Source organism: Phascolarctos cinereus, unplaced genomic scaffold, assembly GCF_003287225.1.
Source record: "Phascolarctos cinereus isolate Bilbo 61053 unplaced genomic scaffold, phaCin_HiC Scaffold_726;HRSCAF=1367, whole genome shotgun sequence".
Lineage (NCBI taxonomy): Eukaryota > Metazoa > Chordata > Mammalia > Diprotodontia > Phascolarctidae > Phascolarctos > Phascolarctos cinereus.
Window position 1 is genome coordinate 362,559,426 of NW_027556098.1, and position 10,662 is coordinate 362,570,087.

At 43.8% G+C, this 10,662-nt stretch overlaps 1 long non-coding RNA gene across 1 annotated transcript; it reads left to right on the top strand.

Annotated features, from left to right (window-relative positions):
• The first annotated feature begins 2,109 nt into the window (after positions 1-2,109).
• On the top strand, positions 2,110-6,156 carry LOC110206302 (uncharacterized). The gene is made up of 3 exons (XR_002323874.2): positions 2,110-2,325; positions 3,620-3,680; positions 6,097-6,156. It is a non-coding gene; the product is annotated as an uncharacterized LOC110206302 (long non-coding RNA).
• Positions 6,157-10,662: the final 4,506 nt, after the last annotated feature.

Consider the following 10,662-nt stretch of genomic DNA (forward strand, 5'->3'; position numbering starts at 1 on the left):
TGGACAGTATCTTTCAGGAAATCATAAAGGAAAACTGTCCTGAAGTCCTAGAACCAGAAGGTAAAATAACCATAGAAAGAATACACCGCTCACCACCTGGAAGAGATCCCAAATTGACAACACCAAGGAGTATAATAGCAAAATTCCAAAATTACCAGATAAAAGAAAAGGTGTTGCAAGCAGCCAGAAGAAACAATTTAAATATCATGGAACCACAGTGAGGATTACACAGGACCTTGCAGCTTCTACATTAAAAGACAGCAGGGTGTGGAACATGATGTTCTAAAAGGCAAAGGAGCTTGGACTGCAACCAAGGATCAACTACCCTGCAAAAATGAGCATGATTCTTCAAGGGAGGAGATGGATATTCAACGAAATAGGAGACTTCCAAACCTTCCTCATAAAAAGACCGGAGCTCAACAAAAAATTTGATCTTCAAGTACAAGATTCAAGAAAGACATAAAAAGGTAAATGAGACAGAAAGATACAAAATGTTGTTAATAAGGGCAGACTGTTTACATCCCTACAAGGGAAGATAACACTTGCAACTCTTGAGAACTGTGTTGTCATTACACCATGTTAAAACAGTATACATAAAGGGGGACTTTGATGTAATGATTTTTTAAAAAATCTAATCAAGTGGGTTAAATAGATCCAAGTAAGTGGATTAGTCTGATCTTAGAAAATGTACTTGGAAAGGAGGAGGCAGACATGGGTAAATTACATTATAGGAAAAGACAGAAAATCCTATTACAGCAGAGGGAAAGAAGGGAGGGGGTGAGCATTGTTTGAACCTCGCTCTCATCAGATTTGGCTCAAGAAGGGAATAACATAATCAGTTAGGTATGGAAATCTAACTTACCCTATGGACAGAAGGAGGGAAAAGGGGAAAGAAAAGGGAGGGGGGATAGAAGGGAGGGAAGAAGAGGTGGGGGCAAAGGGGAAGAGGGGGAAGGGGGATAACAGAAAGGAGGAAAGACTGAAGGAGGCAGTGGTCAAAAGCAAAGTACTGGTGGGGGGGAAGGGAGAGAGGAGAAAGAAAAGCATAAACAGGGGGAAAAAAGGATGGAGAAAAAGACACAGTAATCATAACATGGAAGTTGAATTGCTATCTTTTTTTTCCCTCTTCTGTTGAGTTTTGTTTCCTCTTTCTGATGGTTCCTCCTATTGGTTTTAATTTTTACTTATAACTTCACTAATGTGAAAATATGTTTAATAGGAATGTAAATGTATAGCCTATATCACATTGTGCACTGTCTTGGGAAGGGTGGTGGGGCGGAAGGGGGAGAAAAATTCTAAACTCAAAAGCATATGGAAGTAATTGTTGATAAATCAAAATAAATTAATAAAATATGTGAAAACATTTATTGTATCATAATAAATAACGAAAAGCTTTCAGAGAAACCTGAGAAGAGCTTCCCTTGTATCCTTAGCACTTAGCCCAGTGCACGGCACATAATAGGCTCTTCATAAAGGTTTATGGACTGACTGATGAGCAAAGTGAGCAGAATCATGAGAGCAATTTATATTTGAACAATATGGCAAGCCAACTTTGGAATGCTTGTGAGTTCTGATCAATGCAGGGATCGATGGGCATTCTACCCACCTCTGATAGAGACAAGATGATTTTGAAATGCAAAATGAGACATAGGGTTTTAAATACTGTTGATGCTGGGATTTGTTTTGCTTGACTAAGCATATTTGTTATGAGGGTTTGTTTTTCTTTTTTATTTAAATTGTTTTTGAAGATTTGTGGGAATGAGAGAAAATAAATCCTTGTTAATTGGGGGAAATCAGATGAAGATGAAAAAAAAGAGTGTGAGAAGACAAACCAGTAATTGCCTCCAATTTATCCTGTGTATACATTCTGTTTGTCCCTCATTGTTCGCATGTGATCTCCTCCATTAGACTGTGAACTCCATCAGGGCAGGGACTATGCTTTCCTCTCTTTGCATCACATAGTAGGTGCTTATAAATGCTTGTTGACTTGGTTCAATGAAATCTCTACCTGGGATTGGGGGATCAGATGCTTATTTTTCCGCCCAATGCCCTTGAAGTTTGAACTCTTCCTGCACTGCCATGCAAGCTAGTGGCCATTGACTCTGGTAATCAGAAACCCTGGGTCCCTATGCTTGAGAAACTTCCTGCCACACGTGTGAGCACAAGTAAAGTCCACCCAAGCCTCTTGCTTCTGGAGTAGCATGTAAGAAGAAAGCTGTGCTCCATCCTTGGAACGGAGATGAAAACTACAAACTGAGATCAGTGGGAGCTTCGTGGCCAATTCCAGAGTGCCAGGGACTATCAGCCATCGCAGAGCACAGAGGAGTGAGCCACCCTTACCTCCTTATTTAACCTCCGTTAGGGGTTAGGGTCCAGGAGAGGAGGAATGTGTGCTGTGCACATACATACATAACACAACTGCATACACGAAGACACATCCCTCTTCCCATGACCTGAGAGAGTTGGGGGGAACTGTGGGAGAAAATTAGATGGAGGCGAACAACTGATTTATTTCTTTTCCACTTTCCCTCCATGTATGTTACAGGAAGTGGCCTGAGTCTTATTTAGATGGCTAGTGGAGAAGTACCCAAGATGGGGTGTTATGTAATTAGATACGTACTATACCTATAAAGTGATCAGGGAAGGGGGGCACCAGAGGTGGGGGAATCAGGAAAGGCATCATGTAGAAGGTGTTGCTTGATCTGGTCTTGAAGGAAGAAAGGAATACTATGAGTTGCAGATGAAAAGGGAGTAGATTGTAGGCATGAGAGAGGACAGGATGGCTGAATCATAGCATGCAGGAAAGGAAGGAATGTATAAGGAGGCTGCAGAGATCTGCTGGGGCCAGGTTGTAATGATTTTAAAAGCCAAAGAGAGGAGTTTATATTTGATTCTAGAGGCAGTTGGTTGACTGCTGTCCTTCATGCTCAAAGAGGACCAAAATGACATCATTATGTCAGGGTCAATGTGCAGTGTGTCTGACTGTGGCTGATCAGATCGATAGGAGCTCAGATGGCTCTGCCACAGGTCGGTCACAAATAGTCCACGTGAACATTTGGAGAGGAGATGTCTCTAAATTATCTGTCTCACGTTTCTTTTGAGCTACTTCAGCTCTGCTTTGCTCATAGAGCACAGTACCTTCTCTGATATGGGCACGCCACGCTGGGCAGTCCTGTGCCAGTGTCTCCCATGTCTCACAATTGATTCCAAAGTTCCTCAAAGAGACCTTGAGAGTGTCCTTGTATCGCTTCTTCTGACCCCTGTGTAAGCTTGCCTTGTGTCAGTTCTTCATAAAATAGTCTTTTAGGTAAATGTAAGTTTGGCATTCCATTTGGACGATGTGGCCAGCCCATCAGAGTTGCACTCTCTGCAGGAGAGTTTGAATGCTTGGCAGTCTAATTTGAGAAAGGACCTCAGTGTCTGGTATCTTGTCTTGCAGGTGATCTTCAGAATGTTCCTAAGACAATTCAAAGTGAAGTGATTCAGTTTCCTTGCATGGTGTTGGTAGACTGTCCAGGTTTCACAGGCATGCAACAATGAGTTCAGTGCAATGGCTCTGTAGACCTTCAGTTTGGTAGTCAGTCTAATAATGTCTCTTCTCTCCCACTCTTTCCTTCAGGGCCTTCCAAACACAGTCAACCTCATCATCTGTGTATATTCTGGGAAAATATATTGCCAAGGTAAGCAAACTTATCCACAGCATTCAAAATCTCTCCACTTGCTGTAACCAATGGTTCTACATATGGATGGTGTGGCACTGGCTTGTGGAGAACCTCTGTTTTCTTGGTATTAATTGTCAGGCCAAAATTAGAACAAGTGTCAGAGAACTGATTCATATTCTGTTGCATCTCAGCTTCAGAGGTTGCATTGAGTGCATAATCAATCATTTGTGAACAAAAAGTTGCATACCAACTCTCCCTCCACTTTAGTCTCGGCTTGTAGCCTTTTCAAGTTAAATAATTTACCATCAGTGCAGTAACTGATCTTAAAACCATTTTCATCCTCATTGAAGGCATCTGACAACATCGATGAGAGCAAGCACACATTCTAACTTTATTCCACTGGTGTCTAGGAAAGTGTGAGAGTATCGTCCATCGTTTATTGTCCAGAACCCATGCAAACATGCCTGAATTTATTCAGGCAACCACATTTTGCCATGATCTTCCAGGAGCCCTCATGACTGATAGTATCAAAGGCCTTGGTCAGATGGATGAACATTGTATACAGACCTCTGTTCTACTCCTGGCCTTCCTCCTGGCAGCAATCACCATAGTGACTATTCCTTGGCCCTTTCTGAAACTCTCAGGTAGAAGACCATCTTCTAGGTGAAGGATCAGCCTTTTAAGGAGGATTTGGGCAAGATGACTAAGAGAAATACCACCCCATCCCACCCCACCACCATCACCTTGATTGTCACAGGGTAACCTGTTTCCTTTTCCTTTAGAGGCAGTAGAGAGGCAAGGAAGTAGGAGAGTGACACGGTCAGATTTGTACTTACAGACACTGTTATTGTTTGTCCTTCATTCTCAAAGAGGACCAATGAGATCAGGAGGGGAATGTCTTGACTTGCAAATGAATTGGATTTGAGTGAGACAGAGCTGTGAAAAGTCATCAACCCCATTGTCATGACCCTCCAGAGTCATGGGAGTCCAGTGGCAAGACATAGGTCAGGATGACTGGTAATGGCCCAGGATGCAGTGGGAGACCTTGGCCTTTTTAAGCTAAGGTCTTTCCTAGATCTAAGTTTGTCTGAGGCAACATACATTCAGTGATTAAAGGCTAGCCAAGAATTGAGGCAAAAGATGGCCTAGTTTGACTTCCCAAAAAAAATCAGTCTGGGATGGGAAGACCCTCAGAGTTTCTGACCAGAACAGAAACAATTGCTATCTACACTCAAACCTATCAAAACCCAAACAATGAGCAATAGGTCTGGGACCTATTATTGGCCAATCAGAGAGAGCCAGAGCAATTCGGGTTTAAAAGCATTGTCAAGTAGCTACATTTGAATCCCAATGGGCTTTATCAAAGCTTGGTTTATCAGAGCTGTATTTCAAGAAATCATAAACGAGAACTATTTGAGACAAAGAGTTAATTGTCCCAGTTTTGGGGGGAGGGGAGCAAAAGCAAAAAATAATGATAGAATAAATAAATAGGGAAGGAAAAAATCTAGCCCCTAAAACCCAAGATATCTTATGAAGTATAAGTGATCAAAACCACGTGTAAGGACATGACTCCCCATGTGGACAGAGGAGAAGAAGAGGAAGGAGGGGAGGAGGAGGAAGAGGAGGAGAAGGAGGAGGAGGAAACAGCAGCGTTGCCCAACTGGAACTGGCCACTTGGGTCACCAGAGGGGCAGCTACTACCACTCACGGATTGTAATTCTTTCTGGAAGAGGACAGATCAGGAGGGTAATGTCTTCACTTGCAAGTGAATTGGATTTAGGTGAGGCAGATGTATGTGAAGTATGAATGAGAGAGAAGAAAGACTTGAATTAGAAGGCCGTTAGCATAGTCTTGGGTAGTGGTGATACAGGCCTGAACTATGATGGTGGCTGAGTGAATAGAGAAGAAGGATCAGATTTGGGAGATGTAGTAGGGAGAGCGTCAACAAAATTCGACAACTGGACATATGGGGGGAGGGAGAGTGAGGAGTCGAGAATAATGACAGTAAAGATCCCTTTAACAGAAATAGGAAGTCCACAGGAGAGGGTGGGTTTTAGGGAAGAAATAATGAGCTCTATTTTGAATATGTTGGGTTTGAAATTTCTCTGGGGCTTCCAGTCTGAAATGCCCAATGGGCATTTGGTGATATGGGACTGAAGGTCTGGGGAGACACTGGACCCAAGCAGGAGTCATCTCTATAAAAATAACAGGTAACCCAAAGGAGCTGATGAGTTCATTGAAGAAGAGAAAAGGGCCTGGCACAAAGTTTTGGGGAGTAATGGACTTAATTAGGGGGCATTTGAACTGGGCCAAAATAGCTGACATTTATAGAGCGCCTTCAGGTTTACAAAGCGTTTTATGTGTATTATCTGATTTGAGCCACATTCAATGCTATGTAAGAGATGCTACCGGTATCATTCTCCCAATGTTACAGATGAGGAAACTGAGGGTCAGAGAGATGAACTGACTTCCCTATGGTCAGTCCCATCACTGGTAAGTACCGACCCAGACCTTCCTGACTCCAGGTCCAGCCCTCTAGCTGCCTTGGCACGTTGCCAAAAGGTAAAAAGGGTAGCAGGCAGAGGGCACAGTGGGCATAAGGGGAAGGTGAATATGTGTGCTAGAGAGCCGTCCAGTTTAACTGTAGCCTAATGTGTGGAGGGATTTAATATAAGTCTGGAAAAAGCAGTGTGGTAGCAGATTCTGTAGGGCCTTGAATGCCAGGTAAAGAAATTTTAACTGCCTTGAGAGGTTGTTGGGGGGTTTGTGTGAGATTATATATGTAAAGTGCTATATAAGAGTAGCAGCCTGGTACAATGATTAGCTAACTGGCCTCACACTCAGGAAGATCCATGTTCTTGCCTCTGGTATATTTTGGCTGAGTGACTCTGGGGAAATGACTACCTCTCAGTGCCTCTAGCAATTCTTCAAGGCTCTAAGTTTCTGAGTGGGTGCAATCTGCACTGGTGGAGGGATTTCTTCACTAAGAGCTCCCTGAACTAGTGAAATGATTGGTCAAGTTAGGAAAAAAAAAGAACACTCGATAGGTTTCAAACATTGTTATTACTTATTGGTAGGCAATAGAGCTACTACAATGTTGTAAGCAGGGGAGCATCATGTTGGAATTCACTGAGAGATGCTGCCAGGAGTGTGAGGGCTTTCTTCCCTGACAGCAGTGTCACCCTCCCCTTTTTCCTCCTCCTCGTCTCACTGGGAGCAGCAGGAGCTGGGTTCAAGCTCGGCCTCTCCTTCTTGCCCACTGTGTGACACAGGGCAAGTGCCTTCTCCTCTCTGGGCTACTGCTTTTTTCATCTGTAAAGTGAGCGGGTTGGACCAGATGACCCTTGAGGTTCCTTCTAGCTTAAATCCATGGCCCTGTCATCTGCTTTCTTTTCCTCCGCCATCTCCTCCCTCCTCCTTTACTGAGAGGATCATTGCTCTGTTCCCATACAAGGAGCCAGGGATGCTTAGTCTAGGGAAGATTGGGGGAGCAGGGGATGGTGCCTGCCTTCAGGTACCTGCAGGGCTGTCTAGGGGGTGGAGTGGAGGCTGGCTTTATTCTGCTCGCTGCCTAGCGAGCAGAAGAGTGAGGACTGGAGACCGTAGAGAGGCACTTTCAGATTTGAGGGAAGGAAAAGCTTCCTAACCCTTAGAGCTAGCTAGAAGTGGACTGGGCTTCCTCGGAAGGGGAATGGCTGAACAAGGTGTGGTATATGAATGTAATGGAATACTACTGTGCTGTAAGAAATGATGAGGGCGTATTGTACAGGGGAAGAATAGGCAGCTGCCAAGGTCTCCTGCATTCTAAGACTGACACTTCTTCCACTTTCCGGCCTCCCACTGCCAACTCCATTACTGGAATCACTTTGAGTTGGCCCTCTGAAGCTTCCCTCCACCCGCATGCCCCAGAAGCTTGGGGGAACCCAGGAAGAATCTCCAATAGGACATGGACAGGAGTCACACGAGACAAGAAAGCAGGGATTAATCTATCTTTTAGCGCTAACAAGTGCCCACATGGATGAGAACATGGGACCATGTAAGTTATCTACTTGAATGGGCACAGTCCTGAGAGAGGCCACCAGGGGGAAGCAGTAAGTCAAGAATAGGCTCCTGCATATGAAGGGCTTCGGCAGAAGGATGCAGACAGGACTAGTTAGGAATAGTAGGTGGTCCAATCACAAGGCAAGAGGGATTTAAGCAAGCATTAGGAAGAACTTCTCAGTGCACAGGTTGATGGAGGGAGCAGCCCACCCCAAGGCACCTCCCTCCTCCGGCGGGCTCACGCACCTCTGCCTGGGAGGATGTAGGCTCTCCTGTCCTCTGCTATGGTCTCAGTTCTGCTCATACCTGAGCCCCCAGCCCTAGTAGAATGGATTGGAGTCCCAAGACCATATATGAATCTTTACTCTGCCTCACTATATGAATTTACCTCTCTAAATCTCATTTTCTTCATCTGTAAATGGATTAAGGATCCCCCAAAGTTCCTTCCAGATTAAATCTTCTGATCTCAGGGTGCAATGGAAAGAGTTCTGGATTTGCAGTAATCAAAGGACCTGGGTTCAAACGCTTGCTGTGTCATGTACTACCTATGCGACCTTGGGCAATTCACTGCAGCAGTCTGGGCTTCGGTCCAAAAATGAGGTGGTTAGATAACCATGATTGACCAGATGACTTCTAAGGTCTCTTCCTGCTTTAAATCTAAATCGGTGATCTTGGGTTCACGTGCAGGATAACCACAAGCAGCTTTGGTCCAAGAAGACTTCATTTAACTCAGTATCAAGCCAGTCTTGCCTTCGGTCACTTCATCCCTGCTGCCTGTTCGTTTCATGGAGCATTTTTTAAAATGATCATTTATTTATGTTCAACATTCATTTTTTAAAAAAAATTTGAGTTCTAAATTCTGTCCCTCCTTCCCCTCCCCCACCTACTAAAAAAGCAAGCAATGTGATATAAATTATACACGTGATATCATGCAAAACATGTTTCCATATTAGCCATGTTGCAAAAAAGGAAGAAAAATAAAGAAAGCAAAAAATTATACTTCAGTCTACACTCACAGAGTTCATCAGTTCTCTCTTTGGAGGTGGATAGCATTTTTCTTCATGAGTCCTTTGGAGTTGTCATGGATCATTGTATTGATCAGAGTAGCTAAGTCTTTCAAAGCTGATCATTGTTACAATATTGCTATTACTGTGGACAACGTTCTCCTAGTTCTGCTCACTTCACTTTGAGTGAGTTCATGCAAGTCTTCCCAGGTTTTTCTGAAACTTTACAACTCACCATTTCTTACAGCACAGTAGTATTCCATCACAATCGTATACCACAACTTGTTCAGCCATTCCCCAGTGATGGGCATCAGGTCAATGTCCATTTCTTTGCCACCACAAAAAGAGCTGCTGTGAATATTTTTGTACATATAGGTCCTTTTCCCTTTTTCTTTGATCTCTCTGGAATACAGACCTAGAGTTGGTATTGCAGAATCAAAGGGTATGCATAGCTTGATAACACTTTGGGCACACTTCCAAATCGCTCTTCACGGATCATTCTGAGTCATGTTGCCTAGTGACTCCAATTTAAGTCCCAGACAGTCAGTCCTCTGCCTGATTTCGTACTCTTCAGTTCCTCCTAGCCCTGTGTCTGGATCTCTGGGCCTTTTGCCTAAATCTAATGTCTAATCTTGCAGGGCCCCAGGAATCTATGCCACTTTCTGGCCATTCCAGCAAAGTAGACTCTACCTGCACTATCATCTGCCCTCCGGTGACTTGGAATCCTGCCCTGGTCCCTCAGCCCCAACAGGCTAACTTTTTGCTTGTCTTTCTTCATTCCAGGTCTCTAAGTCACTTCCTGTCTGCTCCGGGCCATGCCACTGCCCAATGACCCGTCTCTCCTCTCTCTCTTTTCCTGTTTCCCTCTATGTGTTGCCTTCCCCCACTAGAATGTAAGCTTCTTGAGGACAATGACTGTCTTGTTGTATTCCCATCACCAGTACTTAGCACTACGCCTTGCAAGAAGTAAACATTTAATAAATACCCTTTCTAACCCTCTATCTCTCAGACTTTCAAATTCCCACTCTCCCCCCTCTACTTGCCTCGATTCTTGACACCCTCAGACCTGCTACTGTTGCTTTCCTGACCCTAGCCTCTGGCTTGGCCTAGTTCGGAGCTCCTAGATGCCAAACCTGGCCAGTATCTTCTAAATCTGCCCCATCTATGCCTTCCTTTTCAGTCTGAGCTCCCTGGACCTTGAACGTGGCCCCTCTTCTCAGAATCTGTTTCCTGCCTGAACCACTCTTCCTTTTAATAATGATGACCAGGATACTGAGCCATTTTACTGTGACCTCACCTTTGACCTTCCCTGCTCTGCCTCTAGCCTCAAAGTGCTTCATGATCCTCTTTCTAATGCCATGATTTCTCTTACTATGAAAAATAATACACATACAGGCAGCATGGCATAGAGGAAAGGGTATTGGATTTGGAGTCTTAGGCCTGGGTTCAAAATCTGACTAATCCACTTACATACTGGCTAAGGGCTAATACTTAAGGAAAGGCCATTAAATACTGACTAAGCTCCTTACAAACTAGACTTTGAGACAGTTGTTTCACCTCCAGGGACTTTGGTTTCCCCTTCAATAACATGAAAGGGTTAGACCAGATGGTCTATAATTTACTGGTTTGCTCTAAATCCTGAGATCTTACATAATTGTTTAAGGATAACAAAATACTTTCCTCACAACAACCTTGCGAAATGGAGAAATAAGTGTTGTTATCTCAACCTTACAGATGAGGAAACTGAGGCTGGGTTACAGGATTTGTTTAGTTTCTCATAGTAAGTAATACAGTGAGGTCATTATTATAGTGGGAATAATTAATCCCTGGATGTGGTCTTCTGTATTTTAATTCACACTATCCACAATTATAATTATGTAAAATGTAGTGATGGGTTCTGGCCCAATGGAAATACACAGTGCAAATTTGAATGGGGATCACTTCAGGGGATTCCC